Source organism: Dermochelys coriacea, chromosome 15 (genome assembly GCF_009764565.3).
Source record: "Dermochelys coriacea isolate rDerCor1 chromosome 15, rDerCor1.pri.v4, whole genome shotgun sequence".
Lineage (NCBI taxonomy): Eukaryota > Metazoa > Chordata > Testudines > Dermochelyidae > Dermochelys > Dermochelys coriacea.
Genome location: NC_050082.1, coordinates 24,182,542 through 24,198,559, shown reverse-complemented (window position 1 = coordinate 24,198,559; position 16,018 = coordinate 24,182,542).

Here is a 16,018-nt window from a genome sequence, read left to right as displayed (position 1 = left end):
TGACTCAGTATTAACTGACAGCAATCCCTACTGTATTGACTGCTGTGACCCAGGGACCACATAAGGGTTACAGGGATCCCCTGGGTCTGGCAGCTACGTACTGGTTTGCCAAAAAGCATCATGTAAAGTCTGTGCTGGAAGCTTGTGTCACACTGGTCTTCACAGTCACTGTGAAATGTGTGTGCAGATAATATGTAAGGAGTTATGTGTAGCACCTAAAAATTATGTTCCTAAAGTCTGAGACTTGGAGCTGACCACTAAAAGGTGAGAAACAGGTTTCTTTCAGGCAAGAGATGTTTCTCTCTCTGGCTGGCTACATGTAAATTGAGTATTATACATTTTGCAATGGGCCCCTATTTACAGTCTGAGCAAAATGCTAATCAAGTGATTGCAAAGCCTCCAGGGGAGATTCTAGACAGGAAGACACAAGCAGCTGCCCTATATGCAAGCAAAGACAATAGATTTTTTGGTCTATAACCATAGGAGCAGAGATACGCTCTGTCTCTTTCAGCTGAGAAGGCAAGAGGACAGCGTGATTTGTCTCATGAATGGAAGACCACAGCCAAGCCTGGCTGTCATACGCTGGAAGGATTTTGGGTAAACTTTTGCGCTCTATGATATGACAATTGCTAGTTACGTCAATCTAGGCTCTAAAGGGCCTGTTATGTTTTTGTCTTATATGCAACTATTTGTTTCCATTTGCTTCTTCTCAAATCTCTGATTTTTGTTAAACAAACTTCTTGTTTTTACCATAAACATATCTAAGCGCTGTGTTAGGCAGAGCTGTGATCGAAGGTGGAGGTGGTAAGCTGGGGGAGCGGAGGGTCTGGGAGTGTCCAGTGGCACAGGGGCTGGGCACTCCAGGAGGATGTTCAGAGGACTCGGGGGTTGGAGCAGGCCTGTCACTACCCTGTACAGAGAGAGCCAGGCCTGCGAAGGCCTGGAAGGCAGCATTTGTGTCACTTGACCTCACCCACAGCAGGTACAGACAAGGCTTCCTTATGCCAATGGCAGGTGGTAGCAAGGGGGCCTCACTGCTCTGGGTACCCCCGGGAAGCATCACAGCGATAGCCACACTGGCTGCTGGCGATCAAAACCAAGAGCACCCAACAATCCTCTCCCAACAGGTTCTGGACCCTGCATTGGGCATCCCAGACCAGCTCGTTAGCTGGTATAAATGGACATCACTGCACTGGAATCAAGGGAGAAACAATGATTTACACCAGCTGAGGATCTGGCCCAAAGACAGACTGCGCCCAAGGGTAAGGAAGATATTGACGAACTGGACATATGCCATCAGACCAGGTGCTTTTAACCACCACTTTCCTATACAAGTTCTCAGTTTGTGAAGCATTTCTGCTTCTGCCCTAAGAAGAGCGCCATTAATCGATTATCCCCATTCAGAGTACCTGCCCCCACCCAGTGGGGCTCAGAAGAATGACCCTTGCATTTGCTGGAATGCATCACAAGCATGGGCACATGGCCACTACAGAACACAGATGCTATCCGGTCCGGTTTTCCCCTTCAGACAACAGAAGTGAGGTGGTTTTTCATGTAACGCAGAACAGTTCTTTACAGAATGAAGATTGATTAGTTGCCTGTGGTTACCCTGAAACAATGTTGATAGTGTAAGCAGCGTTCGTGCCACAAGAACCCATTAATTTTAAAGCACTCGTCCCTCCTCCCATCTCATCCCCTCCCCGCCCCTCAGCACTTCTAATTGAGACATCAAACAAGATGGAAAATCGAGGTCCTGATCACTTTAGTTCATTAAGCCCTGGATGCTTTTTGTATGTGTAAGGCTGTTAATCTCTCTGTCTAGGCCATTTCCAGTTGGGGTAGTTACTTTCAGAAAATTCTCCCTAAAGTTTCAGTTGCATACAGGATCCTTAGTGTTCAGTCCTAAACGGTTGTTGAGTATTTTTGTGTGCAATTAAACAGCTGCCACGTTTCACCCCAGCAGTGGCTGTATCTGTGTGGCAGATGAAGTGGTTCTTGTGTATATTTAAGGCAAAATCTGATACCAGGGCTCTGGGATGGTGTACACCTCAACCCACTGGTGCCAGATGATTACACGGGGACTTGGGGGCTAAAGCCTTGCAGTGGTTCTTAGACTGAATATAAGAATGGCCATACTGGGTCAGACCAAAAGTCCATCTAGCCCAGTATCCTGTCTTCTGACAGTGGCCAATGCCAGGTGCCCCAGTGGAAATGAAGAGAACAGGTAATCATCCAGTGATCCATCCCTTCGCCCATTCCCAGCTTCTGGCAAACATAGATTAGGGACATCATCCCCGCCTTGTGCTTGTGAGCTGAAGATGACACTGGTATTGAAAGAACGAAAGGCACCATATAAATGTAAGGTGATGTTATTGCCATCAGAGTACCCTTTGGGATGAGCTAAAGAAGACACTGCCTACAAAAGAAAGACACCTCGAGGCTACTCTTTGAAAGAAGCTGCTAGATAAGATCCAGGAAAGGGGAACACAAAGTTAACCATCTTGCAGCTGACTTTGCTCACTTAGTTTCAACTACAGATTCTGGACAGACCGGGATTATCATGCCATGCTAGCAGCACAGGGGTGTTGCGGGAAACCCTTTTGTCCTAAGCCCCATGATCAGAGGAAGCGTGGGGGGTGGGGGTGTCCGGGAGCAGCTGGCGGTACACTGCACAGCTGATTACTGGTGGCTCAGTATCCACAGAGGTACCACCCTCTTCCTCACTCAGGACCTGAGACAGGAAAGTGGCGACAGTCGGTTGCGTGACTGACTCAGGTTCTAGCTATCCAGGGTCTGTTTCTGGATCTGGGTTCAGTATGATCATATACAAATCCTTGGATCCATGTTGAATCTGCTTTGGTGCTAGATGTTCAAGAAGAAAAGTCTTTGCTGTCTTATAAGGCCACCTGTCAACAAATGAATAAGACCAGGAGCTAGCCGTCACGAGGTTGTCTCAAGGCATCAAGGACAGCCACAAGCAAGGAATATGTCAGATTCTTTCCCTTGCTTCCAGACCTGGCTGGGAAATGCATAGGGAATCCCAAAGCTCTGAATTCTAGAAAAGAAATTGCTGAACATCTGCACGACAACTCTTAGCTTTCCAGTCCCACAGGCCTGATCCTCAGTTGGTGCAAATCAACAAAGCTTCACAGCAGCCAATGGATCTCCCCTGATTGACACCAGGCCCCATGTGTGTAAACATTTCAGTTGAACACCAGAAGAAATAAAGAGGCCAGAGAAAGGGTTAAAGAAATAAAGGCATTTGGGAGTTGATTGGACAGGGGGACATGTATGTATCCGTCTTATAAAGAGCAAACAGGATGCATAAATTATTGTTGCCCTTGAGCAAAAGCAGAGCACGTGGGGACTGTTTACTCCCCAAACTGCTGGAACGTTTACTCTGCCGTTGAGTAACCCTATCGAAGCCCCACAGCACGTTTTCATTCAGATTCCTTTCAGTGCTCTCCACAGGGCTTTTAAAAGAGTTCAGGGGAGAGACTGAAGCGAGGCCAGGCCTTGGCCAGGCTTCGATTAAAAGCTGGCCCTTAACATGTGAATCAATATTCATTCTGGACATTACACACATGATTGCACTTAAGGCAACATGTTGAATTTTAAAAAGGAATGCAAGCTCTCTCCTAAGAGAGACGATGGTGGCTGAGGAACAGCCCCCAGTTCTCTATTTACTCACAGGTGCAGCACGGGCAGTGAAGGCATCTCCCAAGCTGCTCCAACACCCATCCTGGCAGAACCTCCTCTTGAGTTAAACCAGACAGAAGGGTTCTCTAGTGAGACTGTCTAATGAGGGTCAGTCGTGACAGAGGATGGTGCAAAAATATCCTAAATATAATTCCATTACTTGCTGCCCCCAAGTTTAGAGAGTGTTTTGGTCGCATGGTTAAGCACTCAAGAATCAGGCCATACTAATACACAGGGGCATGAAACATCTGCAGAACCCCACCCCCCTTCTGCACTCTCCACTCACTCACGGCAGCGTGGTGTTTTGCACCCACTTTGCACAGAGCAGTGAGCTGCAGCACAGTTTGGTTCTTAGAGCCCCTCCAAAGGCCTCGATTCAGCAAAGCACGTCACCATGTGCTTAAGGTCGTGGCTGAATTGGGGCCATCCAACTCTGTGTCTCTTGGTTCGTTGCAATGGTAACTCAAGGACTCAACCCCTGTGCCTCTCGTTTTGAACCAACCCTTTTGTCAAATTCAACACAAGCTCAACAGAGCCTGATTGTTCCAAATCTTTGTATGCAAGTACGTTCTTCTTTCTGTCCACACTGGAAGTAATTGAGTAGGGCCCTTTCTCTAATGAATGATTATAACTGAATCAATACAGAGTATAAACAAGCTGTGCCAATCTGCTATTATGGCTTATGTTTGCTTAGACATTTTTTCATTCCAGCTGTCAGGAAGTTCGTCACTGCACCTTCAGCCCTATTTTCATGAGGCCGGGAAACCTGAGCTGAGCAAATGTCTGCAGTTCTCCACTAGCCACAGCAGCCAGCCCCGTCTGCAATCCGCAGCCACCTTCCTGCACGTTCATTTGATAGCTGTGGCCTCTATGTCAACTCTGACTTTCTCCACCAGGACCAGGTTTGGTGTACGTACTATGCTGCTCAAGCTCTGATTAAACCCATGCTCAGCGTTACATACCTGGCCTGGCAATGTTACAGCACAGGCGATCTAATGCAAAGTCTCTGAAGTCAATGAGAGTCTTTCTATTGACTGCAATAGGATTTGGATCATGCTCCAAGTTCTATCTATTGAAAGTATTCATACGTGCCCATGATAATGTTTGAGCACCTCACGATCTTTAGGAGTTATCCTTAAAACACGGCTTTGGGGCAGGGCAGGGCTATTGTCCCCATTACAGAAAGGGGAAACTGCGGCTCACAGGCCAAGCATTGCAGTGCCCAACTGATTTAGGAGCCAAAAATCTCTTTTCCAAAAGGAAATTCCCATTGACAGTGGATGGGATTTTAGCTCCTAAGTACCTAAAGCCCTTGGGGGAAATGAGATTTAGGTTCCTAAATGAGTTAGGTACTACAATGCTGAGTACAGCACTGCCTAAATACCTTTAAAAAGCCAGGCCAGAGACACTAAGGCCCACATCCACCATGAAATCAATTGGAGTTAATAGCCTAAGTGACATGCCCAAGGTCACAGAGGAAGCTGTGGTAAAGCAGGGTATAGAACCAAAACCTCCCATGTGCTAGGTTAGCACCCTAACCATTGGACCATCCTGCCTCAAGAAGCTGCTTGATGCTGTGACACCTCTGGGAACTTCAGGTGCAAAGTGGGCTACTTCTTGCTACCTTTACAGAGCTAGGAGCTTCACAGAGCAAATAAAAAGAAAGGCTCTGGCCCCAAACAGCTTGTAATCTACACTGGAGACAGGACAGAACAGGTGAAGGTAACAAATAAATTGGTGGGGGAACAATGGTACTGGCAGCCACTTTCTGTGGGGGGCGGAGTTGGGTGTCAAGCAATAACTGGAGAGGAGGAGACTGGGGTATTCCAAGCAGGAGACGCCGAGTGTCTTTGGGGTGTGTGCACTACCCTCCACCTCCCCGGTCTCTCCATAGAAGAGGTGTGGTTGGAGGGGATCTTGAAAGTGGGTGAGTTGGCTAATGGCCCACAGCAATGCTAAGCAAGGGCGGGGAAGCAAAGTATGTTGCAGCCAGCTGACACCACAGGGGGAATTTGGCTTGGCAGAATGTAAGCAGAGTTTATCCAGGACACTGGGGCTAACACCCGTATTTTTGGAAAGAGAGCCAAAGGATCTTAACCCGTCACACTCAGTCAGGACCTTGTTTCTGCACCTCTCCTGAAAGGTGGCATCTCCGGCAGCCCAGTGCTAACGGATATCACATGTTGGGCATGGCTTCCTTATTGGATCCCAGGGAAGAGCGCTCTCTACAGTGTAACCAACCCCAGCAGGAGGAAAATGGCTACGATTAAAGCAGCATGAACTTGACGAACGGCTTTGCAGAGTATTCTCCATCCTGCAGCAAGAGCACTGCCAGCTCTGCCTGCCCGCAGTCCGCATGTGAGAGCTACAGAAGAACTCTGAAGTTTCCTCTCCAAACTTCCTGGCAGCTGCTGGCTCCAAGGGGGGAGAGGAAAGAAGAAATTTGAAAACACTCTTTTCCCTGTCAGAGGAACGCACTGGAAATAGCTCCGTCTGCCAGTTCTTGCAGCTCAGCCAGCCAGCCATTAGTATAACTCAGCCATCCAGGATCAACAAACTACACGTTCGGTATTCTCACCAGGACCAGGATTATTATTGCCACAACTTAACACCCACAAGCACAGAAAATGGCCGAGCCGAGAAAGCCACCCTGAGAGACGAGACAGTGAGGGCGGGGAATGACGAAGGACAGACAAGAAAGCATGGTGGCTGCTGTACAACAGGCTGATCACACGATTGTTTTAGTGGAGGCAAACTCCATTTCATTACATGTGGGAAAAAATATATATACAGTGCACAGAGGGGCATTACAAGGGGCTTGGGAAGGAAAGAGACCAACTTCTCCAACATGTCTGACTTCTGCTCCTGGATCGGGCAGAATTAAGTGGCTGCCACAGCAGAAGCAATTACTGCTGTTAAAATTCAGCATTTGACTGCACAGTGCAGGAGGAGGGCAGCCTGACAAGTCACTGGGGACTATGATGCTGGGCTCTCTGGTGTGTTCTTCGGCATCAGCAGGACCATAGAGCAGTGGCTCTCAACCTTTCCAGACTACTGTACCCCTTTCAGGAGTCTGATTTGTCTTGTATCTGGCGGTCTGATTTATCTCACCTCACTTAAAAACTACTTGCTTACAAAATCAGAGATAAAAATACAACAGTGTCAGAGCACACTCTCATTGAAAAAGTGCTGACTTTCTCCTTTTAACCATATAATTATAAAATAAACTGATTGGAATATAAATCTTGTAGTTACATTTCAGTATATAGTATATAGAGCAGTATAAACAAGTCATTGTCCGTATGAAATTTTAGTTTGCTCTGACTTTGCTCATGCATTTTATGTAGCCTGTTGTAAAGCTAGGCAAATATCTAGATGAGTTGATATACCCCCGGGAAGACCTCTGTGTACCCCTGGTTGAGAACCACTGCCATAGAACTTCTGGGAGAACCACCTACTCTCTGGCTTCCCAGGTTCTTACCTCTCCCGCCCACTCTGCCACCATCATCTTCCTCTGCCACTGCGCCAAATACTCCCCAAATCCCTCAGCTGGCTCCCTCTCCTTATCTACAGCAAGCTCAAGTGCCTTTTTCTGACCTCCAAGACCCTGCAGGACTCTATCCTGGCTACCTCTCTCCTTCCACCTTCTCCCGCTCCCCCCAAATCCTCCCAACCCTCTTCCCAAACGTCACTTCTGTCATTCTTGCCTGCATGGCCGTTATTTCACACAGCCTCCTGTGCCTGGAACAGCCTCCCAAACCACATGCCAAGCACCTTCCTTCTCCACACACACCCCCAGTAACGCTTTCTCACCTCTTTCCCAGGTTGATGCTCCCAAAGCTCTTGCGCTGCGACTGTCGTCCCTGCTCATGCAGCTTTCTGAGCTGGATTACAAGCGCTTTGGAGTGGGTACCTTGTCACTTCATGGGTACCTTTAAAGTGCCAGCTGCATTTGTGGCACTCTTCGTATCAGAGATTAAATTAGATTAAGTGATACACACGGGGCACATGAATACTATGTCCACACAAGGCTTTTCTACCCAAAATCCCCTACCTTTGCTCTCACCAGTTCAGCTCCAATGGCAAGAGCCCTCCGGTCCCCATTCAGGGTTAGCTGAACTTTTGATCCCTCCCTGGTCTTTCTGAGTGTACCTCCCTAAGGAGTTGGGCCTCTTCCTCTTCCTCTGTCCTAGGATGGATTCCCACAATTCCCCCATTCTTGGACGGGGCCTGGCACTACAGGCTCTGCCTGCGTGATTGCTCAGCAGGCCCGAGGGGGTTCAGATCCTGCAGGTCTTCCCTTCAGAAAGTGATCTGAACAGCCTTTTCAACCAAAGTGTTGTTTAATCTCCACCGTGGGAACACAATGTAGCAAGAACAAAGGGCCTGGACACAGGGCAAGGTCTATACACATCTCTGTCTTACCTGTAGGCTTAGTCAGGCCTAGCTCACCCCTGACACCCTCACCCCTGGGGACTGGAGTTCAGTCCCCTTCCCAGCAGCCTTTGCCACTCTCTTTGCTGCGCTTTGGGGTGGTGTTTTTATTCCCCAGCATGTCCAGTTTCCTGCCTGGATTCCCCCTTTCCCAGCACCAGGCTGGGCTGTTGAACTCAGCATGGTCAGAGGTAAAACTTCACAGTGAGTGACAGGGAATGGGGTCTATCACAAGTGACTGCCCCCTTTATCTCCTGCTGTAATCCTACAGCAAACAGCACATTAGCAGCCAGCCACACAGGCGGCTCCCACCTCGTTCACACCAGGATCCTGCTGCTGCCATTAGTGTACATCCCACTGTGCTATGCAATAAGGTCTAGAGAATGATAATGCCTTGCTCATATACAGCATTTTCCATCTCAGAGCACTTCACAAAGGAGGTCTGAGTGACCCCTCCCCATTTTACAGATGTGGAACTTGAGAGGAGAAATGATTTGCCCCCTGCAGACCAATGGCAGAGAGAGGACTAGAACCCAGGTCTTCTAAGTCCCAGTGCTCGGCTTGCTGGGCCACCTTCCCTCCCACAAGGGTGAGCACGTGGCAGGGTGGTGACAACGCCAGCAGCTGCCAGTATCTTGCCTATATTATCAAGAGGGGTACACTGTTGGCAGCAAAGCCTAGCACAGGCAAGGCAATATGTGCCTATGAGCATCATAGGTGCTCCGCATGCTGCTCTCCTCCTCACACAAGGCCCAAATGAGGACACTCCCAGCTGATCTACGCCTAAGAGAGCAGCTTGCAGGAGCAGAGTTCCCCATCTGGGGTTTCAGGTTTCCCTGTGGTTTGTGGAGTTAGTATAGACTACTCCAACCAGGAAATGAATGGGTACAATTACCTAGAATCAGTATATCTGGATTAGCAAATGAAAGGGATTGGCAATGCACCCAGCGTAAGTGAGGTTTACCAGCAGATTTGGTTAATCTCCCTCTCTGACCACCGCGGTGGAAGAGAGGCAGTTCTCAGCATCATTTAATCAGCAATCCATATAAAAATGGGGCAATGGCCAGGAGCGAGTTTTTGAACTTGAAGGCGGTTCCAAGGAGGGAAAATCAGGTGCACGTCAGCCAGTGGCAGTTAATCTGATCACAGGAGCAAATTCACACTCTCTTTATCTCCTTGACGATCATCTTGCCATTCCAGAAGAAGGAGGACTTCTCCCCCCTGTTCAATCTTAAAAGAGAAACCCCAGCTGGGTGTATTTTGACCCAGTTGAACAGATCTCCCAGGGCTCACATTTCAAAACACTCCACTTTCTAACTGGACCAAAGTATAGTCAGAGGCATAGGATCACAGAGGCTGGTATGCACTAATGTTCAGACTAAAACGGGCATTACACAAGCCACAATTATAGTTTGTTTCGACTCTGAATAAAGCTGAGTGTGACACAGATACCCATAAAATGGCAGCATCTGCAAGCAATGGCTTAGTTTTAATGATCTTTAATGATCCATTAGCCAACAAGATGTAAACAGTTACTGACACTTTACAGCTGAGAGCTGGCAATGCTTTTTCTGCCCCTGAAGGTGACTCAGGCCAGCTGAGATAACAGGACAAAGTAACAGGTAAAGACCACAGAGGGTTGAGTCACTGTAATTATAATGAAGAGTTCACTGTCAGCACTTGCAAAGCAATCCATAAAAGGCTGCAGTGGGCACAGTGATAGGAAAGAAGTGTGTGTGTGTGTGGGGGGGGAGGATAGGGAAGATTATATCACCTGGGGATTAAGAGTTTTCTTATCACCTCTGCTCTCACACGTATTGCCCATGGGAGTTACAAATGCTAATCAGGGGCTAGAAGGGAGTCCTTGAGAGAGTCCAGAAAAGATCTTGCTTTGTGATTTATAGAGATGGCTCAGTGGATTACCAATGGCATCTCTACTGCAGTCGTTCCCCTGTGGGGCACGGGTTTGACTCCAGTCAGTTTGATCAGCTGATGATTGTGTGATGGCCTACAAAAAAATAGCGGGAGCCCTTACTCCAGTTCTTAGAGCACAGCTGTCAGCATCATGAACCTCCCAACCACAACTGGCAGCCTCAGTAGAGATGCTAAGGTTGAACTGGTTCCTGGAGACTGGACTAGCCAATGCAGATACATTGGTCATGGAAGTCACCGGGGTGGGGGGGGGGGGGCGGTACCTGCACTACACCATTTTGGTGCATAACACAGGGCTCCATCTCCAGCACCTTGCAAACAAAAAACCACCAAAGTGTGTGTGTGTGTGGGGGGGATATAATTCATACAATAAAAAGAAGCCAGAAGAACCAGAATTAGTGGAGATTTAAAGGTCACGTGAAAAAGAATTTGTAAACATTGGGCTTGTGCCCTTTTGGATGCTAGGTAAAGAAGGCTGGAAACGTTTTATAGGGAAAATGGGGGGGGGAAGAGGAGGGGAGCAGGGGTTTTGCTTGTTCTTTACCTTAGCAAAAGCAGGAAGGTCATGGCTAGACTTCTGTGGCTCTGGTGCAGGACCTCGTGGTGTCTCTGAGACGTGCATGGATGGTTCTTGCTGATGAAAGGTAAAGATGGGGGACCAAGTGTGAATGAAATTAGGGATGAGCCCAGCCCTCACTAAACCCACCTGGTACCGGCCTCTGATATTGTGCAACAAAACGTGCTACACCTGTCCCGCAATGTGGTTGGCTCTTGCAGTGCAGCTAGGACCTAGGAATGTTTTAACTCTGTCCCCTGACTGTATTACAGCCCTTGCACTCCACCCTGTCTACATGCTATGCTAAAGCATGCATTAACTGCAGCAAAGAACTCCCCCTCCGCCCCCAACGGGTGCCTCCAACTAGGGGAGAGACCCTCTTCCCAGGCCTGGCCCCTACACATCTTTGTGGAGGCATAGCGGGGCTGTCAGAATGCTGCAAAGGACAGGAAGAGAATTCCCCTAGAGCAGGCACAGTGTTGGGCTGATGTAATCAGCTCGATACAGACCCACCTTGCCAGGCCTGGACCGGGGGCAAGGTAGGGGGAGAAGCAGAGTGTGTCAGGGATACCTGTGTAACATGTGGTGCGACAGAGATGCTGGACTGTTACACAGGTCATCTACAGCCCTTGGGAAGCTGCCATAATTAGAACAACCCCCAGACCATATAGTAGGGACATCTCCACTTCCCAGGGCAGAGAGTGAAGTTGTTACATGTTACAGCTGGGGCAAGATTCCTCGCCGGGACTAGGCTTGTAACACCGGGACTAGGCTTGTAACACAAATGTTTTTTAAACAGGGCAGCACAGCTCTTTGTAGTGCTTTGAGAGGGGAAACCAATTTAGGAATCCTCTCAGGCATCAACAAATCCCATCTGTCCCCTCTGGGGTTGACACTTAATGGGGAAATTATTTGTAATGATCTGTTAGTGGTTTGCTGCAGATTAATGCAGCTTGCATAATGCTACCTCCCTCCTTGTTGGGTTCAGGAATAATGCAGAGCATTCCAGTGACTGAGGCACCTGAAGTACATTGTTACTTTATTGATAAATAGGTCACTTTCTCCAGCCAGCTCCTTTGTTTTGGGATATGGCTGATCATTCTAGTGCCTGGAGAAAATCCCTCGATGGCTCGGATTTGCAGTTTTTTTAAGGTTTTCAAGTGTACTTTTGCAAACTTCTGGCCTTATCCAAAGCCTACTGAAGGCAATGATTAGACTTCTAGTTACATCAGTGGGCTTTGGATCTGGCCCTAACGGTATGCACTTAGACGAAAACTAGAATTGGTTGAGAATTTTCCTTTGGGATGATTTTCTGATAAAAAATGCAGTTTCTGCAAAATTGAAAATTTCCATGGGAAAAATCTTGGTTTTGGCCCCCTGCCCAATTCATTTTCCCATTGGGAAAAATTTAAAAGCAATATTTCATTTTGTGTCAGTTTGACCTAAATTGGAATATTTCATTTTGTTGAACTGACCCAAAACTTTTTGTTTTGAACTAGTTCAATAAAACATTAAACTACACTTCCCTAAGAGCACATTGCCTTCTGAGCGTTGTAGTTTACACCCCCATTCTCACCTATGGATGTAGCTCCCCAGAGGATTACATCTCCCCTCATGCAATGTGGCTTACCTCCAAGCAAGCTTGATATGGTGCATCATGGGAGAAATAGTCCGGCCAGTGAAAATGGGGGCATCAGGCTCCTGAACTATAGCCCCATGAGGCAATGCACGACAAAGGAAAAATGGAATTTAACGCTGAACTGACTAGAAACAAAGCACTTCAGGTGAGTTCAACAAATTGAAATGAAATATTTAGATTTTTGGGGATGTTAGGATGTTTCATTTTAATCAATAAATGTCAAAACAAAACCAGTTGGTGTTTCCAAACTGAATTTTTTCAGACTTTCCGTTCCATGAACAATTTCAAAATTTCAACTTTTTGTCTTAATTTGGGACAAAAACGCAACGTTGAAATGTGGGACAGAAAGTCCAAATAACGCTCAGATCTTATTAAAACTTAGATCACATGGACTCCTCCGAGCTCTGTGCTGCCCTAAGCCATGCTCACCCCTCGAACACAGCCGCTCCCCTGGAGTCAGAGGAGAGGGGGAAGGAAAGAGAAGCTCAAAGAAACTTAATTCTTATAAAAGGGACTTGCAGCTCTGCAGCAATAAGAGGTAAAATACCCATCCTTGGGCTGCAGCTGTTTGCTTTCCCCAAAGGGATTTAAAGGGCCAGCTACCAGGATAACATGCTGGGAAAGGCACCTGTAAACAGATCAAGACAAACTAGAGAGTTCAGTGAATGTCAGGCAGTAGAAGGGAACATCAGCTGGATACCCCAATTTTCTGAATGCCTGAGATTAGTATGACTCCAGAATGGGAGTCTATATATGCATGTAAGATAGTTATATTTCTCTGGTTTGGCTATGACTCTGTGTTTATATAATCTAAATTCAGGTCCCTTTTAGGCAAAAGAATTAACTGATTCCTAAGTTTTATTTTTCATCTCTGTATCTTTCATCTCTAAGACCAGACATCTGAATTCAGCTGACACTCATAGATGGAGTCCAAATCAGTAACCTCAGCTGAGTCCTTAAGTCACTGCAGGCTCTATGGCACCGATTCTGATCTTATTTGCACCCCTGACTTCACTGGAGTTACTCCTGATTGACAATGCTGTGCACAAGATCAGAATTGTGACAACACTAGTGTGCAGGAGCCTTCACGCTCAATCCCAGGTGGCAAGCTGGAGGAAAAGGAAGGAGCAAGTGCTGAGCCAATCACCTTTTCCTTTCAAGGTCCCTCAGTCCAGGTCACACTTGAGAGAATTGGCAGGGCGATCTGAAGAGAGCTCATGCTGCAGCTGTCTGCACTAGACTGGCCTCTGGTTCACCAGAAGATTTGATTTTTTTATTGCTGCCAGTCCCAAACCCTTTCTAAATACAAAACCATGTTCCTTTCCAGCCTCCCTACACCATCCAATAACAGCGAGTCTTGTCGTACCAATGACTGCACAAGTCATGGAACTGTCAGTGACATTCCGCATGTCAGTCATGACTTTAAACTAAAGCACAGCTTCCTGCCCATGGCAATGCAGCTGTTCCCGACCCAAATCTCAGCCTTGGTCTCAAGTGCCCCCAGAAAGTTCTGATCCAATTCAGGATCGAAGCCCCTGCCTCTGAATCAAATATTTTTTGTTTTTTTGCAAAAGGCATATCTGCAAATTATTCTGAAGGCTTCCATTTCCCTGCCAAATATTTTGGGGCTCATTCGAATGCCCAGCAAAATCAATAAGTGTCTTGTGTTTGCATTTGCAGAGGTCACTGGAGTTTATGGCTAACTTTGAATTAATAAATTAAAAGAAACTCTGGCTAACGAGCCTCATCTGGATGAAGAAGAAGTCCTAATCAAGAGCAAAGAATTATGAAGACTGGTACAGTAACTAACTTTGAACCAAACTTATTTTGAAACCCTCCTTGTAAATTCCCAGCTCAGTATACACCTTAAGGTCTTAGAGTGAAATTGTGAATGTAGGCTCTGGAATATACAGTACAATGTGGTATTTACAGCACCTTTTTTTTCTTTTTTAACCTGGGGACCAAATGTTTTTGGATTGTGGCAAGAGAGGGCTGTACATCTGGAAAGCGTCAGATTTAATGCCCAAAGCCATCAGCACAGGTCAGCTAAAAGTACATGTTTGCTTCCAGCAGCAGCTGTGCAAACTCCTGCTGCCTTGGTTCTGCGAGGCTTATGTAAAGATTCCTCAAAGACAGTGCCTCTTTGTGAGCCCGGAGCGCCACTGATCCTTCGCAATTCCAACCCCAGTTTCAAAAGAAACTGGCCTAAAATGGCGCTCCCACCGCAAACACATGTAGTTCAGCGTCTGTCTGAGGCACCATTGATTTCACCAGGAAAAGGAAAATATCAGAGTTTAGGGTCACATCCTCAGCTGTCAATCAGACATTGTCAGCTATTTTTTACAGCATCTCAGGTTGTTGTTGGGGTGCAGAAAACAAGTGACACACCTTTCCAAAGAGCCTAACGGGTCTGTCCAGAATAATGCAGCTCATCGATGTCGTGGAGAAGCTTTGAGCCCCAAGCTTGGATTTGGTCCGTGGTTTTTTTGAGGACGTCTGAAATAAAATATCATCCGGTGTGGGGTTGTTTTTTTTCTATTTTGCATTGATTTTTATTGCCCTGCCATTTGTACATGAACATGCAGGTTCCATTTCACCTTCTTAGCTGCCACAGCAGCAACTGACAATGAGCACCACAAGACGAAATGGGAACGTCCTTCTTTGATCAGTGTTTCTTAATCCTAATGGACTCCAGGGAATGGTAGAACTTAGGGGATCACTCACTCTGCTACAAGCCAAAGGCCAAATGTCATGGCTTCTCCTCCTTGGGAGTTTGTCTCACTCAGATACAACTAAACACTGAGTAAGAAACTCAGGGTATGTCCCTAAGGAGCAAATGCAGCCCCCCTCTCCGTAGCCACACAGGGCTCCCCAGTTCTTCAGCCAGTGTGGTGCAGCTGCACAAGGCAGGAGGCTGAACTTGGGACAGGATACACCGGGGGTTCACACACCTGGTTGGCCTATAGTCAAGCAGGAGGTGAGTGCAGGTGCGGTATCATCGGGCTAGGGCAGAACTAAAGCATATGCCCAGCACAGATTCTTCAGTCTTCCCCTCAAGCTGGAGGAGTACAAGGGGAACAAAACCTTGGTAAAGCAGTTGTGAAGTCACTCTGAGGGCTAGTGGGGAAGATGCTTCTCCCCCTGTGCATTGCCCCAGCACCTGGACCAGGCCCTTGGGCTGTGTACTGGGCTGAAGGGTTCCCCCAAATGGCTATGACAGTGTTTTTATAGATCTTTCCATACTTGCAATGGGTTAGCTTGCAGGTCCTCCCCAGCGATAGGCAGGCCTTGTTCAGACATACTGTTGAGCAGCCATCAACCCAAATCAGCCCCCAGGGATGCAAACACCCACAAGCTGTGAGGAGCCTCAGGCTGGGATTGGAACTTGGCTGTGGGCCTGTCTCTACCCGCATAGCTTCAGCATTTATCCCAGCCTCTCAAATCAGCAGGGAAATCTCCTAACAAGCTCTCTCGTAGTGTTGTCTGGTTCTTCTCACTCAGGGCTGGATTACTCAATAGGCAGACTAAGCATGTGCTTAGGGCACCAGCAAATTTGATATTTGATATTTCAAAAAAAGCATCGAAGTAGCATCGAAGCATCATGGGAAAAATCAGAACTTTGTTAGACTTTCTTACACTCCACCACACTCTTCCCGTTTTTCTGTTCTCTTTTTATTACTTATCCCCATCTAAACCAGGGGTGCGTTCTACTAACGTAGATAGAAATAATGCGAGGAAAGCAGATCCTGTCATGTATT